This window comes from Lygodium microphyllum, chromosome 10 (genome assembly GCF_053477565.2).
Source record: "Lygodium microphyllum isolate KBCC chromosome 10, Lygodium_microphyllum_v1.1.10, whole genome shotgun sequence".
In the NCBI taxonomy this organism is placed as follows: Eukaryota; Viridiplantae; Streptophyta; class Polypodiopsida; order Schizaeales; family Lygodiaceae; genus Lygodium; species Lygodium microphyllum.
The window spans coordinates 67,538,752-67,556,996 of record NC_141144.1 but is presented as its reverse complement, the minus strand read 5'-3'; positions in this window follow the sequence as shown (position 1 = coordinate 67,556,996).

Genomic DNA, 18,245 nt, shown 5'->3' with positions numbered 1-18,245 from the left:
ACCTGCTCTACGAGACTCCCTCCCATTGGATTGACTAGGTCCCTTCGAGCACAATCAAAGGATAACACTCAAGTAGTTGTTGACAAGCAGATTGGATTAAGTAGATACACGCCTTGACTAACCTTGGTTATTGGATCGGATTGTCCCATCCTCCTTTTTACAATGTATATATTGAAATGATTGTCTCTTCTAAACGAACTTTTCTCCCTAAACACACAAGAGCGATTTTATCTAGATCATACATAACCCACTAAAACTAAAATGAGAAGGAAGATAAATGAGGGGATTGGGAAATAGAGCAATCAAACATCCATTACCACAAGACTCAATTACCATGGATTAGGAAGGGAAACAAGCTTTGAACAATGAACCCACCTTAAAAAATGCATTAAGAAGATGACCTAGTTACCGATGCACCTTACCATCTAATGAGAGCTATGTAGGTAAGAAACAGCTTGATCCCAAGTAACCAACATGTGGATCACTTGGTAAACTCTAGAAGCAAAAATTGACTTTCCTAGGAATCACTATCTCCTTATTAGACTTAATCAACCTTATTGAGACTAGTCCAATAAGAAGAGTCAAAGACCATGTTCACTTCAAGATTCAACATAGACAAATTAGGGTTCGACCCTAATGAATTTTGATTAGAAGTCTAATGATCATTAGAGCAATATCATTAGAAGACAAGGACAGTGCACGCTAGGAGATCGACACGTGAAATATTAATTGAACTAGAAGAGGAGAGGAGACTAGGAAAGTATCTATTGTAACAAGTTGCTAAAATCTTGCAAGTGGAAAGATTTGATAGAGCTAAAGGAGAGAGGCAGAACTAAACTAGGTCCAGCACATCCTAATATTTTGTAGGAAGAAATAGACTAGCTAATGTTGATAGGGAAAAAGCCCTTGAGGTAGACCTCATGCTAGCCAAACTCTTAACTAAGAGGTTGCTAGATAATTCAACCAGTGAATAAAGTACTATGGTATTGGTTGCCTTGATCTTGGAAAGATTAAGAATTGCACCCAACACTAAGAGTCAAACGAAAATCCCAATGGTTTGCAAAACAAATTGAGGAGTACAAGGCAAACGACAACCCTTAAAACTTCATTAAGCAGTTTGAGCATGTTTGTGAGACCAACAATCCCTAGGACATCGGTTAATGCAAACAAGATCTTGGGTTGTGCCCAAGAGAAAAGGACGCACTTGGTTCACTAGTCTCGATGATGTCAAATGCGATGACTTTGACACAACTCAAGGACCTCTTCATTAAGAGATTCTTAGAAGTAGGATGCATAGATGATCTAATTTTCGAGCTGATGAACACCAATAAAAAAGGTAAAGAGGAGATTTGTGATTATATTACCCATGTCTAGAGTCTCTACAAAAGTATTTCAACACCTAAACAACCAACTTAGAAAGTAATCTCCATTGTATTTGTTAACAGGATCAAGGATAAGGAGCTCTTGGTATTGGTTGCTCTTTGATGTCTTTGTCCTTTATTAGAGTTCCTCAGATGATCTTGTTGTTGTTTCCATGTCTTAGAAACTTCAAAGAAAGATTCTACTATTGATGATGTTGGCTTCAAACATGAAGTGCATTGTATTGTTGTGTCACCTATTATTTGCGTGCATTCACTCGATGAAACTTTAGAAGGACCATGTAGTTGGCAAAAAGGCAAAGATAGAAAAAATCAATGACAACTTTGTTGCTTTGTGCCATTTTACCTTTAAAAAAAGTCGATTTACGTACTTTGGATCTTGTTGTCACATAAGATGTAGCACTTTTCCAAAATTCAGAGGGTCTTTCATTCTTGTCAATGCAATAGATTGAGCTAAAGAAATGACTATGTACAAAGTGACTAGGGTTAGCAATATACAAGGGTTAGGATTTTGGAGTTTTAGGAATCCAACAATTGTAGAAATTTGGATTGTACTCCAATTTAACAAAACCATCTAGGTCATTTGGTTTTGTAGCTATTCCATAAATGTAAGTTATCAAATCACTAATCAAGGACGGTCCTACAAAGCGACTAGCAATATGTAACTTGTCTACAGTTAAAATCTTATCAAGCAATGGGTGATATTTCTTTTGTGGCAATGCTAGATTTTGAGAGAGGATGATAGAGTGCAAGGAAGTGGTTGCATAGTAAGTTGGATTAGATTCAAGTGTACTGACTGTATGATGCTGCTTAGCCCACTATCATAAGACAACTAGCCTTGCAAGCAATCTCAAGGTGATGGGAATAGCAATTCTGTCACAAAATAGACTTCAATCACAATTCTACTCATGCTCATCAAGTATTGATTGATTTTTGATTTAGGTCACAAAAACATAAGAGGGAATAAGTCAGCATGACTATAATTGCTTATGAGGATGGGTCTTAGCATATTCATATTAGACCAAGAGACTTTTGTGGTAGAGGTGTTCACTCTCTCCCCAAGTGCGATGCCATTTGCAAGCAACTTGTATCGTTTCATCATCAAAAATATCTAAATCAATCATTGTGTAAAAATCTTGGCATAAGTAGTGAATATGGCATCAAATTAGAGCAAGTATTCTGCTTCAGAGGAATTGAATTTATTTGCTAAATAGTAGCCATGATATTGAGTGGTCAACAAATAAGCAAAGGCTGAATGCTGAAAGGGGGATTGGCTTTTGTAGGGTTGATCTAGAGATGAGTTTGGGCTATCTCCTTTGGGCCATCTTAGGCTCAACTTGGTCGAACGAGTGGTGTGGGTTAGTCGGGACATCAATAGCTTTAGACTAGAAGGAGGGTTGGGTTTTGTAGGATTGAACTAGAGATGAGTTTGGGCTATCTCCTCTGGGCCATTTCAAGCTCAACTTGGTCAAATGAGTGGTGTGGGTTAGTAGGGACATCGATAGCTTTATGTTAACCCTCAAACAACAAGGTGGAAAAGCCGAAAAATCTAAAGTAGAAGACAAGGCCAAGGAAAAAGTGAAACAGAAGATGAAGGTGCGCCAAATAAAGTCTGGAAACACAAGAAGAGTAGAAAAGTCCTATATCAAGGAAAAAGGCGCACAAGAAAAAGCACAAGTCTATACTTTTGTAAAAAATCACAAGGCTCACCATGATTTATTTTAAGAGTGTCGGGCTCTCACCCGTGCAATTTGTAGAGGTGGTTGGGCGGTAGGAAGGAAGCTAGGAAGATAGAATAACAATGGGACAAAGGGCCTAGGCAATGATCGGCCATGTGAAAAAGGGGATGACCGCCTAAAAGGGATTTAGGATTTTGTATATAAAGTTGAAAAGTAAATGAGAAGCTCATTCTTGTGTGTGGCAAAAAGCTTCTTCTTCTTCTTCTCTTCCTCTTGCCTTCTTGCTTGTGCTTGAGAGAGGGAGTGAGTGGGTGTGAAGGAGTGAGGGAGTGAGTGTGTGAGAATGAGGGATCGAGGAGAAGAAGCTCCCCATCTCCTCTCTTCATCTTCTTCTCTTCTCTACTTTTCTCTTGTCTTGCGCGGCTATGGAGGATGGAGTTTGTTGGAGAGGGATTGAGGTTGCTTGAGCTTGCCTCAAGGATCGTGGAGCTACCAGCGTGCATGGGAGAGGAGGGTACTCGATCGGGCATCAAGGTAAGCTCACTACACCCCAAAGATAGGGAGGGTGCGTCGGCTATGTGAGAGGTAGCCATGGCCGCTCGGCTTGAAACACTTGACCAATAAGCAATTCGTAGGTCTCGGGGGTTGAGCTTGAAGCTCCCTTAATTTTAGTTCCATTGCCAGGACCAGACGGAATCGAGCCTTGAGTGCCGCGCTTCGAATCGAGTATAGAAGTAGGGTTTTCAGCCCGAACCAGTGCTTGAGATAGATAGGAGATTTAAGTGGTTTGATCTTCTGAACACGTAAGTATTTTGGTTTGTTGTTGAGTAGGCAAGTAGGTAAATCAACCTCGATCATTGTTTTGATTTTTGTTGCGTTAGGATAGGATTAGGACCAAGGAAACAGAGAAAACAAAAGGGTTTTCTACTGCTGAAAACATGTTGAAAACAGGGAGAAAGGGGCATAAAATCTAAATCTTGAGTAGATGGGTGCAAGAGGGGCAACCATAAGGTTGAAGGAGACTTGAGCATGGCAATAAGAGGCTCAAAAGGTCAGGGGAAGCCTCATTTTGCAGTTAGACGTTGAGAGAGAGAGAGAGAGAGAGAGAGAGAGAGAGAGAGAGAGAGAGAGAGAGAGAGAGAGAGAGAGAGAGAGAGAGAGAGAGAGAGAGAGAGAGAGAGAGAGAGAGAGAGAGAGAGAGAGAGAGAGAGAGCTAGAGAGAGAGACTGTGAGTGCAGGTGCAAAAGGGATTCGATCTGGTCATTTCGATGTCACCCATCCATCCCAGGTATTCCTTGACCTTCTCTGAGTTGTGCTTGTTTGTTTTGAAAAGTTGAAGCTTGTACCAGGACCCCCGCGTGGTATTCGCCATTCGCACCCTCGCAACTGCATCGCGGTAAACACAGTTGGTCCAGGCTGTAGGTGTTCGAGTCCTAGAATTGGGCACTCGGACTGTTCAACTTTTGGAGTTAGCCAAACCACTCTATCAGTCGGACCATCCGACTCAGACGCACCACCTTAGACCCAAATGATCTAGTCCGATCAGACCAACAATGCGATCTGACCGTCCGACTCTGCTAGTAGAACCCATTTTGAGTAGGACCGATTTTGAGACTTGGACCACTCGGTCCGATTAGACAGTCCGACTCTACCAGTCGGACCAATTCCAGTGGGACCAGCTAGACTCAGACGGTTTGAATCCTAGAATCGGACCACCAGGGCAGAACATTTTAAACTAGTAAGTGTGCCTCCTCCTCAGGCCAAGGCCACTCTGGTCACGTCCCCAACCATCCCTAAGTACTTGACCTGGCTCTCAAAAGCCATAAATTGGAGAAGCCACACCTGGACAGTCTAGAGTCAACCCCTAGTAGCAGGCCATAGAACAAGACGAGGCTTAGAGCTGAAACTAACCCTCAGATTCCAATCTAGCCTTGAAGAAGTGTAGAGTGTGTAGCATAGACCCTAGACAACATGAGAGGATAGCCAGGAAATGCGCTTAGAGCCATATCAGGCTATGAACAAAAGGAGGAAAAGCGAGAACTGCATTGTTCATTTTGCATTCGCACCCCACACTGATTTCATAATTAAAAGTGCACTAAAAGGGAGAAAGCCTGATTTGGCACTGTGCACTAGAAAGCACTAAGCACAAGTGTGAATAAAATTGACAGCTGCTTTCAATAATAAGGAGCTCACATAGAATCATAAGAATACAAGAAAAGCCCACCAGTAGGAGCAGACTCTGAGACGTAGCTGGGTGCCACAAAGCCCCGTTAATAGGACCCCGGAGCTCCGCAGAGGGGGCTTTGCTCCCCTCTGCACCTCCCCCTAGTAGGTTGGAGAGAAAACGCGCACCGTGACAGGTCCTCCAAAATTAGACCTTGGTGTAGTAATGGCACCACACAAGCATGGATTCTCACTTGCAAAGGAGCAACCAAAAGCCCATACCCGAACAAAGACAAACAGAGAACCTAGAGCTCAATGGGCCAATCTAGCCAATAAGGGCAAAAATGCCACACTGCAAAAACATGTATGTGTTGCATCCGGACTGCATCTATTCAAAGCGGAATGGAACAACATCAAGCTACAACTGTGAGGATGACTAGACATGACAGTTTTACTAATGGATGCACCTAGAACAACACTACACAGATGACCCAAGAAATCAGTGGAGAATCCACATCCAGTTGCATAGTTGGGGACTCAAGGGCGTGTATCAGAGGGCTTGAATTTACAAGCCAAGACCCGGAATATGAAGACATAGTACCATCTGCTTATCTTAGGGTCAAACTCACCACAAAAAGGGAGCACTATGTCGATGCTCTCATCGATGAAGGAGCTAATTTTAATACCTTGACCTATGAAGCATGGACCCTACTAGGCCAACCAGAGCTCAACTAATGCAACTCTTAGTCCTTACGGGAGACACTCCCAAACACTTATGGGGAAGTGCAACATCCTTGTAACCATTGAAACTAAAAGCTTGCCTATCCTATTCCATGTCCCTCCAAATAGTGCTAATTGTGGAAAGGAAACCCTCCTAGGACGACCCTTCAAAAGGGCGATGAAGTGTGAGGCCAATTATGTAGCACAGAGGATACACTTGACACTACTGGGTGTGAGGATAATCACAACCTTTAGCAAGGGTGACCTCATTAAACCTCAAGGGAAAGACAAGGAATGTTCTGACATACTAGGCAAGCCTAGTAATAAGAGTAAGGACTTGTTGAAAGAGTTGATACAAGCACATGTTGAACAGAGAGAACCAGTGAGTGAGGCCATGTGTGGGAGCTTTCGCTCAATCGCCAAGACCCACGGACCGCTTATCGTTCAAGCGTTCCAAGCCGAGCACTAATGGCTACCTCTCACATAGCCGGCGCACCATCCATATCTACGGGTGTAGTGAGCTTACCTCCATGCCAATCGAGTTACCTCCTCTCCCGCACACTCCGGTAGCTCCACGATCCAAGTGCAAGCTTCATGCTCCAAGCTCCATTGCCGCGAGCAAGACAAGAGAAGAGAAGAGAAGAGAAGAAGAGAGGAGAAGATGGAGAGCTTCTCCTCCCCGGTCCCTCACCCTCATACACTCACTCCCTTACACTCTCACACTCCCTCTCTCAAGCACAAGCTCAAGTAAGCAAGAAGGAGAAGAAGAAGAAGAAGAGGAGAGCCACTTTTGGCCACACATAAGAATGAGCTTCTCATTCACTTTTCAGCTTTATATACAAAACCCTAAATCCCTTTTGGGCCGTCATCCCCTTATCCCCTTTTTTACATGGCCAGCCATGGCCTAGGCCCTTTTTCCCATTGTCTTTCTATCTTCCTAGCTTCCTTTCCACCGCCCGTCTACATTTACAATTTGCACGAATGAGAGCCCGACGCTCCTTGAATTAAACCATGATGCGCTTGCACTCATTTACAAAAGTATTGACTTGCACTTTTCCTTGTGCGTCTTTCTCCCTTATTTAAGACTTTTCTCATCGTGCGACTTTGTCTTCCATTTCACTTTGCCTTGGCCTTTGTCTTCTTGCTTTAGCTTTTCTGGATTTTCCACCTTTGTTCATTTGATGGTTAACATTACCCCCCTCCTAGATGAGTGCCAGTCCCATGGTAGTCACTGTCGTAGGTAGCAGGCTTTAGCATGCATCGACTACGTGGGTGGCAAGGACATCTGTGGTTTGCCATGGAGGAGTGTTAGTGGTGGGGAGGAAATTCATTGGGGGTACGTTGGTGGTTGAGGTGGCTGGTGGTAGGGCTATTGGAGTTGGTGGTAGGGTTGTTCTTTGCGGGGATTGCACTAATGGAGTACAAGTGGTAGTTTGTTGGGGATTCTGCACATGATGATTCTTGGCGGGTTTGCAGGATGATAAAGGATAGGAATTCAGAGTTGAGTATCGATGAAGAGCGAAAGACACCTTTGTTGGAGTCTTCAATACCTGCAATTGAAAACCTCTCATAGGTGGTCTCTCCCTAGGGGTAGTGCTAGTCTTCTCCATCGTGCACAAGACATAGTTCAATTATTTTAGGAGACAAGTTGAACTCTAAGCAAGTTGAGATTATTGTCTTGCACTTGAGGACCCAAACTGTGTATATACTTCGGTGCAAATATTATGTGAGTGCTCATGTATACTTAAATATTACATAGTTTAGAAGACCGTGGGTTGGTTTCTTGTAACAATGTGTGGATGAAGCAAAGTTATCCATGTTGAGAAGAAGTACACATGAAGGGGTATGAGACATCCTTTGCATTGTGACTGCACGAGGTAACATAATTGAACATAGGAACACTACACTATCGGTAGCTGGTAGTTATTGGACCGGTGTGATGAGGACAGTGTACTTTTTATGGCCATTCGTGCGGTGCTTACCACAATTGATTGCAATGGTATTAAGGCAGAGTGCAAGAGGGAGTCGTGTGAATGGGTCAGGGTGACAGGTCTAACCATAGGTGAGACAAGCTCCCTAGGTATGTCCTGCCCTTGATGTGCCCTAAACAATTGTGGGTGATGCTAAGGGGCTAGGGGCTAGGGATGGGAGCTAGCTGACCAAGGTCATTGGATGCACCTAATTTGAGGACCCCTAGGTGCTGTGCTATGATCGTGGGTGCTTTCTATCTTTTCATTGTTTCCTTTTCTTTTTTCCTTTTCTGTTGGATTTTTTGCTTCTTTTTCTTATGCTCTTTTTTTTTTTTTTGACTTGCCTGAGTACAACCATTGCAATATGTTGAGGCTATTAGCCTTTCAATGGGTTGGGAAATGTCAAGCTTCAAAGGCTCAGGAAATGGATATTACAGTGATGATTGTGCCCTAGCCTCGTTGTTAGAGAAACAATTGTTGAGATGGGGAGATACACTTGAGATATTACAAACTTCTTTGCGACATAGATGTCAGTACAATTGAGGTAACAACAGTCGTGAGCTAACTGTAGAGCTTGACCCAGAAAGAGAGCGTAGCCCATGACTATGCTTTGGGTTATGCAATGTGGGCACTCGCAAGGGTGATTTTTCGCATTTGGCAGTGTGGCTTTGTCGCGGTTCTTTGTGAGGTTGGCGGTCTTGCGGTGACTTGGGCATTGAACACGTTCGCACAAAGACCTGTGTTATCCTGCATTCACTTGTCACTTCATGAGAGTATATGCAAGTTGCATGCGTCAAGTACAACGAACAAATGCAATCATGTCAAGACATTATTTTTTCAAAATCCTATGATGCTGATTGCGATGCCTATTCCGGTGCTTGTTAAAGACGTGGCATATATTAGCGATAGATAAGGGAAGTGTGTACAAGTGGGGAGCCTGCCCCTTTAACCATTTAAAGACAAAAAGTTATGGCAGGATGGCCTTTGTTAAGTTACTTATATATCATGGGGGCTACTCGATTTGCATGAGGCGGGGTGAGTCCGAGTGGTCAGGCGACTGAGGCTCTACTGTGGTGAGGGGCTCCTATGAGGTTGGGCAGGGAAGATGTTAGTCGGGACCTGAATGGTGTAGTCTCTGGCCGCAACCGTTTCCAAAATGCTTTTGAACAATGCACAGAATTTTTCCTTGTCTCGAGTTGCCCTTTCTGCCTTTGAGCACCTAGTGCCCGAGCGTTTGTTGGGGGCTCGCACAACCAGTGTTGCCACGCCTTGTGTGCTTCTTTGAGCTTCTATTCCCATGGCCTAGGGATTCTTCGGCCTACGTCTAGGCAGTGTCGCTTGGGACCTCGTTTCTTTGCATACCTTTTGAGGCTAGGCATGTAGCGCACCGGTGGAGGAGCTTGTGTTGCATGTTCCCTTCGATGATAAAGAGCGTCTTTGCAAGCCAGCTGCCCTAGGTGCTCCATGTCTTCCACGTAGGGGGACTTGCAAAATGTGAACCAAGGATTAGGCCTTGATACAAGATAAAACCATTCGCATGGAAGGGATTATAGTGTGGGTTATCAAGCGCATATGACGAGAAGGGGAGGGGTGAGGCATACAGTGTTTGTTGTAGAGGGATGGCCTCATTTGGCCTCTAGCCATTAGCAGAACTTGGCTCATGCTAAGTTACATGGACTGGTTGTCATGGAGTGGGGCAGGGCTCATCCTTGGAAGGATAGACCTGAAAGGGGAAAGGTGTATAGAAAGGGACGGTACCCTGTCTACACCATCAAAGATGTTGGTCAGGGCTTCCTATGGTGGTAATGAGGGTTGCATGCCCTCCGCTTGGAGGTGGGAATGGTCACACAACTTCTAAATGTGTGGTGAGAGGAGGACCTGAGGAGCTTAGCCTATCGAACCCAACTCTTCTCCCTACGCTTGACTATTATTACTTGCGTGTGTTGATAGTGTCTATACAAGGTCACAAAAGGCATTGTTCATTTATATACATATCTATGAATCCATGTCACTTCACAAGGATAAAAGCCAATTGTAGAACTCCGGATTGTACTGGAGTGTGGCACACGCATCTAATAGTCGTGGTAGCTTACTCAATACCGATAGATATTTTGCAACATCGAGTAGCATGGAACCTTGTCTGAGTCTACTGGCAACATGTAACTCCTCCTCAGTGAGAACCTTATCAGACAAAGAGTTCTCTTGGCTAGTTTCAGCTAAGTCCGTACCCCGAATGGCAGTCAGCGCTGCTTGAAAGGAAGTTGGTGCCACTTAGGTTGGGTCTCTTTGAGACCACCATTTGGCCAATCGCTCCTCTGAGACTGTTATGATTTGGGCTCCTAGTTCAGCCATTGCAACGTGGTTTTCGCACCAATGTTGTTCAAATTGACTTCGACCCTCTGATAATCGCTTTAGTTGCTCTATCTCTAAAAGATTTGGTTAGCAGAGCACATCATTGAATGTTACAGTTAAGCGTAGTTTGTCGGCTTCCTCATCAGAGATGAGTCACATGCGTTCATACAGGAGCCTATTATAGTGCTTGTCAAGATGTTCTTGCTCTTCCTAGATAAGGAAAATGACAAGTATTCTTCAAGCTGCTCTTTAGGGAATGCGCCCATGTCTGCCAGGACGTAGACACGTGCGAACACTTTGAGCTTAGCATCCAACTCGGTTAAGCATTTTGTGACACTTCTATGTTCAACGAGGGCTTGCTCGGTTGCTATCTCATGCAGGGTTCTAGGAGTTTGCCTGGGCTTCAGCATTGCTGGGGGCTCAGGCCTAGATGAGCAAGTTTGGCCAACGCTAGGATTTCTTATGCTCTTGGGGTTTCCATGTTTCTCCTGAGGCTTCGTTATTGAGTCATGGTTCTCCTTGGATGTGACTGGTATAAATTTGTCACCCTGTTGTGACAGCGTTGTATCCACTCTTGATTGGTTAATGCGAGTTCTATTGTCGGTGGATTGAGTGTTGCAAGCAGTCATTGATGGTAACGACTGCTTTGATTTTTTAGAGCACACGAATGTGTCTGAGGTTTCACCGCTATTAGGAGAGGCATCAATTGGTTCAGTGGTGGATGGACTCGATGCTTTATTCCTTAGCTCTCCAGCGCTCTTTGTCTCAATGTTCTTGGGATCCACAACCACCTTCTGCTGTTGTTTTCGTTGTTTTCTCCTCTTTTCCTTAACCATTGAAGGTGTATCTCTCAATGACTTAGGACCCTAGATGAAGTCTAGTGTTGATGTGCTTGGTTGGGCCTCAATATTCTCTTTCTCTAGTGTGTCCTTATGGGACATAGCTGTGGCCTGCTAAATAGCCTCGCCAAGTTGTGAGGGTACAACTATTTCCCTTTTCGGAGAGTCGAGCTCTTCAACCAATTCCCTTGTGTTTAACTCCTCCAGCCTAGGCCTTAAGCACTTTGGAAGTGCTGGAGTTGTCAAGGAAGTTGGTTGCGACACCTCCTCCATAGGTAAACTACTAAGGACACTTTCCACCAGGGGCATTGTCATGGCCAAGGGCTGTGACTGCTGTGATCCCTGATTGGAAGTAGTAGCAGCAAGTCCAGTGGGCTGGCTACCCTTGGTGGATTGCGGTGTCAAGTCCCTAGGGCGATCGGAAGTGATCGTGTCTTTTGTTGCCTTTTGAGCATTCATTTGTGTAGATCGAGCATAAGTTGATCTAGTCACTTTAGATTGCACAGGCATATCCTTGGGCCGAGAGCTACAGCTAGCATCATGTCCCACCTCTTGGACATTTGGAAGCCTAGATGGAGATAGAGATTGGGAGTGAGCAACCACCCTTGACAGCTGCTGCTATGCTTCCTGTGTGTGTTTGGAAAAAGAGGGTGTAGGAGATCTAGGACTCTTAGGTGGACTTGGCACTGGCTAAATGATTTGCTCGAGGCTATTAGACGATTGTGCCATTTGCTTTGTTGAGCGATCAGCCTTGCCATGAGCAATGTTGTGCCTATGATGCCTGTTATCCTCTTGGGAAATTAAAGGCTTTTTGGGCACTAATGGCTTTTGTGTACGCTCAACGGTTACATATGACATCTGCTTATTAAGCATGCTAGGCTGAGGCTCTTTCTTTCAAATACTCATGTTTGGTTTCTTGCCTCGAGGCCTGGAGTTCTCTTTCCTCCTGTGCTTCGTTGCTTTTGATGCAATTTGGCCTTCAGTTGATAGAGGTGGTTTAGCAGGGGGTTTTAGTACCCAAATCCATCGGTTACCTGTGCAATACCCTTGAGCACGTAGCAACACTTTGGATATCCATCGCGGCGTTGTGCTGACCCTCCATCGATGCCTTCGTCTATAAGGCTTGGGCTTCTTTTGGGGTCTTCTACAATATTTGTAAGTCCAAAGCCCATCCTTGGCATTGTCCCTTGACCTTCTTGTTTCAGGCATGGCCTCACTCACTGGTTCTCGTTGTTCGACCTATGCTTGTATCAACTCTTCCAACAAGTCCTTGCTCTCGTTAGTAGGTTAGAATGTTATGTCAGCACCTTCCTTGCCTTTCCCTTGAGGTTCGATGAGGTCACCCTTGATAAAGGTTGTGACTATCCTCACACCTAGTAGTGTCAGGTGTATCCTCTATGCCACATAGTCGGCCTCACACTTGGTCGCCCTTTTAAAGGGTCTTCCTAGGAGGGTTTCCTTCCCATAATTAGCACTACTTGGAGGAACATAAAATAGGATAGGCAAGCTTTCAATTTTGATTGTCGCAAGGATTTTGCACTTCCCTATTAGTGCTTGTGGATGTCTCCCGTAAGGGCTAAGAGTTGCATTAGTCTGTGTGAGCTCTGGTTGGCCTAGTAGGGTCCATGATTCATAGGTCAAGATATTAAAATCTGATCCTTCATCAATCAGAGCATCGACAGGATGTTCTCTTTTCGCGGTGAGTTTGACCCTAAGATAAGCAGGTGGTACTATGTCTTCGTCTTCCGAGTCTTGGCTTGTAAATTTAAGCCTTCTAACAAATGTCCTTGAGTCCCCAACTGCATGACCAGATGTGGATTCTCCACTGATGTCTTGGATTGTCAGTGCAGTGCTCTTCAAGGATCATCTATCATCAGGACTGTCATATCTAGTCATTCTTGCTGTTGTAGCTTGATGTTATTGATTTTCACTTTGACTAGATGTAGCCCGAATGTAGCACGTATGTGTTTTTGTAGTGTGGCATTTTTTCCCTTGTTGGCTAGATTGGCCCATTGATGTTCTAGGGTCTCCGTTTCTCTCTGTTCGGGTATGGGTTTTTGGTTGCTCTTTTGCGAGTGAGAATCCATGCTTGTGTAGAGCCATTACTACATTAGGGTCCAATTTAGAGGACTTGTCACGGCGCGTGTTTTCTCTCCAACCTACTTGGGGGAGGTGTGGGAAGGGGGCAGAGCCCCATCTGCGGGGGTCCGGAGGAGGGGAGGGCAGTCCCCCTCGGCCCGCAGGGCCGTTACGATAAACACCATGCGCAATTTGGAGGACTGTTTGTAGCTAATTTTTGAACTACTTGCTCTAAGTTTCAGCCCTGTGATGGATCTGTGATGTGCCTTTAGCTCTACGTAGCCTTTGGGGTCAATTTTGGGGTTTAGATGCGTCAAAATTTATGTTCTAGATACCTGTCCGATTTTGATAGTTTTCTATCCGATTCTCAGATGTTCGATTTTCAAGAGTCCGATTATCAAAATCAGACATCCAATTTTGGGTTGGTCCGATCGGCTCGGTGGTTCGATTTTGGTCACATTCGATTTTGACAGGCATCCGATTCTGAGTGGTTCGATTTCTTGTGTCTGATTTCGAGGGTTTGAGTGTCCGAATTTCAAAATCGGATGGTCGTTGATTAGACAGGCAAAGGTGGTCTGATTCTGGGATTGGTCCGATTCTAGGATTGTCCGATTCTGGGATTGGTCTGATTCTGGGATTGGTCCGATTCTAGGAATCGGAAGGGTGGTCCGATTTTCGAAGTCGGATGGTCAGACTCAAGAGATAGGGCAATCCTATTCTGGGACTCGGACGAACTGGTCCGATTGCACGGCCGACGGCTCACGAGTTGCACGCGACACCTCTAGGTTGACGTCTACTTCACCGAATCGTGCTGTGCCATCTAATTAGATGCAAAGCAACATAGGGAAACACGTGGCATACCTAAAAATGGTGTGGCGCTCGAATCGATCAGCACGTTGACGATCTCCCCGCAGCTCTCTCTCTCTCTCTCCTTGGCTCTCAAGCACACTCTCTTCTCAGAGGGCATGATGTCAAATGTGGCCTTTCCTGGTTCCCTGGGCCTCTTATTATCCCATCCTAGCCTGTGTGACCTCAGAGGTTAGTCCCTCATACTCTTCCAGCCAGAAATTTGAATCTGTGCCCCTATTTTCCTGTTTCACGCCTGTTATACAGCAACAGAGAACCCTACTATTTTCCTTCTTTTTTTCCTCTCCTAACCTTAACCTAATGCAACAAAAATCAAAACCAGAGATGGAGATGGATGATCCTACTCTAATATTCAACAACAAATCAAAAACCTACTTGCTAAGGATATCAAATACCTCTTCAAACTCCCTTGCTTTCTACCTATCTACCTCAAGCACCGGTTTGGGGAAAACCCTACTTCAATGCTCGATTTGAAGCACGCAAGTGCTCAAGGCTTGAATCCGTTGGTCTCGACAACGGAACCAAAATGTGAGAGCTTTCGCTCAACTGCCAAGACCCACAGACCGCTTATTGTTCAAGAGTTTCAAGTTGAGCACTAATGGCTACCTCTCACATAGCTGACGCGCCATCCATATCTACGGGTGTAGTGAGCTTACCTCCATGCCGATCAAGTTACCTCCTCTCTCGCGCACTCCGGTAGCTCCACGATCCAAGTGCAAGCTTCAAGCAAGCTCCATCCTCAAGCTCCACACTCCAAGCTCCATTGCTGCGAGCAAGAGAAGAGAAGAGAAGAGAAGAGAAGAGAAGAGAAGAAGAGAGGAGAAGATGGAGAGCTTCTTCTCCCCGGTCCCTCACCCTCACACACTCGCTCCCTCACACTCCCTCTCTCAAGCACAAGCTCAAGCAAGCAAGAAGAAGAAGAAGAAGAAGAGGAGGAGAGCTACTTTTGGCCACACACAAGAATGAGCTTCTCATTCACTTTTCAACTTTATATACAAAACCCTAAATCCCTTTTGGGCGGTCATCCCCTTATCCCCTTTTTTACATGGCCGGCCGTGGCCTAAGCCCTTTTTCCCATTGTCCTTCTATCTTCCTATCTTCCTTTCCACCGCCCGTCTATATTTACAAATTTCACGGGTGAGAGCCCGGCACTCCTTGAATTAAACCATGATGCACTTGCGCTCTTTTACAAAAGTATTGACTTGCGCGCCTTTCTCCCTTATTTAGGACTTTTCTCCTTGTGCGTCTTTGTCTTCTGTTTCACTTTTCCTTGGCCTTTGTCTTCTTGCTTTAGCTTTTCTGGATTTTCCACTTTCGTTCGTTTGAGGGTTAACACCATGCTTGAAACAAGAAGGCCAGGAGACAATGCCAAGGATAGGCTTTGGACTTACAAATATCGCAGAAGACCACAAAAGAAGCCCAGGCTTACAGACGAAGGCATCGATGGAGATCCAATAGAATGCCACGATAGATATCCAAAGTGTTACTATGTGCTCAAGGGTATTACACAGGTAACTGATGGATTTGGGTACCAAAGCCCCTAGCTAAACCACCTCTATCAGTTGAAGGCCGGCTCGTATCACAAGTAGGGAAGCGCAGGAGGAAATCTAAACGAAGGACCAAGTTTCGAGTCAAAAACATTGGAGCGATCGAGTCCCTCACGATCAAAATCAAGAAACCAAGCAGGACAATTCAAAGGGTGGATCCCCAGCCTAGCATGCTAGACAAGCATATATCAGATGTAATCGTTGAGGGTACGCAAAAGCCACTAGTGCTGCCCAAGGAGCCTTTGACTTCCCAAGTTGATAACAAGCATCATAGGCGCAACATTGCTCATGGCAAGGCTAAATGCTCAACAACACAAATGGCAGAATCATCTAACAGCCACGAGCAAATCTCCTAGCCAGTGTCAAAAGCCACTTAGGGGTCCCAAGTCTCCTACACCCTCTTTCCCTAAACGAACACAAGAAGCACAACAATAGTCATCAAGTGTAGCCGCTCAATTCCAATCTCTATCTTCATCCAAGCTTCCAGATGTCCAAGAGGTGGGATATGACACCACTCGTAGCTCTCGGCCCAAGGATATGACTGTGCAATCTAATGTGACTAGATCAATTAAGGCTCGATTTGCACAAGTGAATACTCAAGGGGCAATAAAAGACACAACCACTTCCAATCTGCTTGAGGACCTGACACCACAATCTACTAGCAGTGGTGGCCAGTCCACTGAATGTCACAGCCTTTGGCCATGACGACACCTCTGGTGGAAGGTGTCCTTGGCTATTCATATGTGAAAGAGGTGTCACAACCAACATCTTTGACACCCTTGGCACTGCGAAAGCACTTGAAGTCTAGGCTGGAGGAGAGATCTCTTGAAGAGGAGGCCAAGGAGAGGGCGCATCTAACCAATCAACCTAGAAAGGCTATTCAACCGGCTATAGCCATGCCCCATAAGGACTCACTAGAGAAAGACAATGTTGAGGCCCAACCAAACACATCAACGGTTGACATAGTTTAGGGTCCCGAGTCCTTAAAGAATGCACCGCAATTTCCCAAGAAAAAGAGGAGAAAACAACAGTAGTTACTAGTGGTTGTAGACACCACGAAGATTGAGACCAAGAGCGTTGATGAGCTGAGGAATAAAGCATCAAGTCCATCTACCAATGAGCTCGTTGCCATCTCTCCTAACAGGGTTGAAACCTCAGGCACATCCATGTGCTCTGAAAAATCAAAGCAACCATTATCATCAACGATTGCTTGCAACACTCAATCCACCGACAACAAAACTTACATTGACCAATCAAGAGTGGATACAACACTGTCACAACAAGGTGACAAATCTATACCAGTCGCATCCAAGGAGAACCATGACACAATGACAACAAAACCTCAGGAGAAACATGGAAACCCTGAGGACATAAGCAATCCTAGAGTTGACCAATCTTGCTCATCTAGGCATGAGCCCCCAGCTACGCTAAAGCCTAGGAAAAATCCTAGAATGTTGCATGAGATAGCAACCAAGCAAGCCCTCATTGAATGTAGAAGTGTCACAGAATGCTTAACTGAGTTGGATGCTAGGCTCAAAGCGTTCTCACATGTCTACGTCTTGGTAGACATGGGCGCATTCCCTAAGGAGCAACTTGAAGAATACGTGCCATTTCCCCTATCCTGGGAAGAGCAAGAATATCTTGACGAGCACTATGGCAGGCTCTTGCATGAATGCATGCGACTCATTTCTGATGAGGAAGCCGACGAACTATGCTTAACTGTGACATTCAATGATGTGCTATGCCAACCAAATTTCTTAGAGATAGAGCAACTAAAGTGACAATCAGAGGGTCGAAGTCAATTTGAAAAGTGTTGGTTTGAAAGCCGCGTTACAGGCCGAATTGGGATCCCAGATTATGACAGTCTCAGAGGAGGGATTGGCCAAATGGCGGTCTCAAAGAAATCCAATCTATGTGGCGTCGACTTCCTTTCGAGGTGCTGATTGCCATTCGGGGTATGGACTTAGCCAAAACTAGCCAAGAAAACTCTCTAATTGATAAGGTTCTCACTGAGGAGGAGCTACATGTTACGACTAGGCTCGGACAAGGTACCATGCTACTTGATGTTGCAAAATATCTATTGTTATTGAGTAAACTGCCACGAATACTGGATGCATATGCCATACTCCAGTACAATTCAAACTTCTACAATTGGTTTTCATCCTCACGAAGTGACATGGATTCGTAAATACGTACATAAATGAACAATGAATTTTGTGACCATGTATATATAATATCAACACACACAAGCAATGATAGTCAAGCGCAGGGAGAAGAGTTGGGTTTGACAAGCTGAGCTCCTCGTGTCCTCCTCTCACGACACGTCTAGAAGTCGTGTGACCATTCCTGCCCCTAGGTGGAGGGTCTGCAACCCTCATTATTGCCATAAAAAGCCCTGACCAACATCTTTGACGGCATGGATGGGGCATCGTCCCCTTCTATACACCTTTTCTCCTTTTCGGTCTATCCTTCCAAGAACGAGCTCTGCTCTACTCCATCACAACTAGTCCATGCAACTTAGCATAAGCCAGGATCTGCTAATGACTGGAATACACTCTGTAGTGAAGTAGGACAAATATCATCATGGGGCCGTCCCTCTACCGCATGCCTCACCTCACCCCTCCTCCTCATAAGTGCTTGATAATCCACT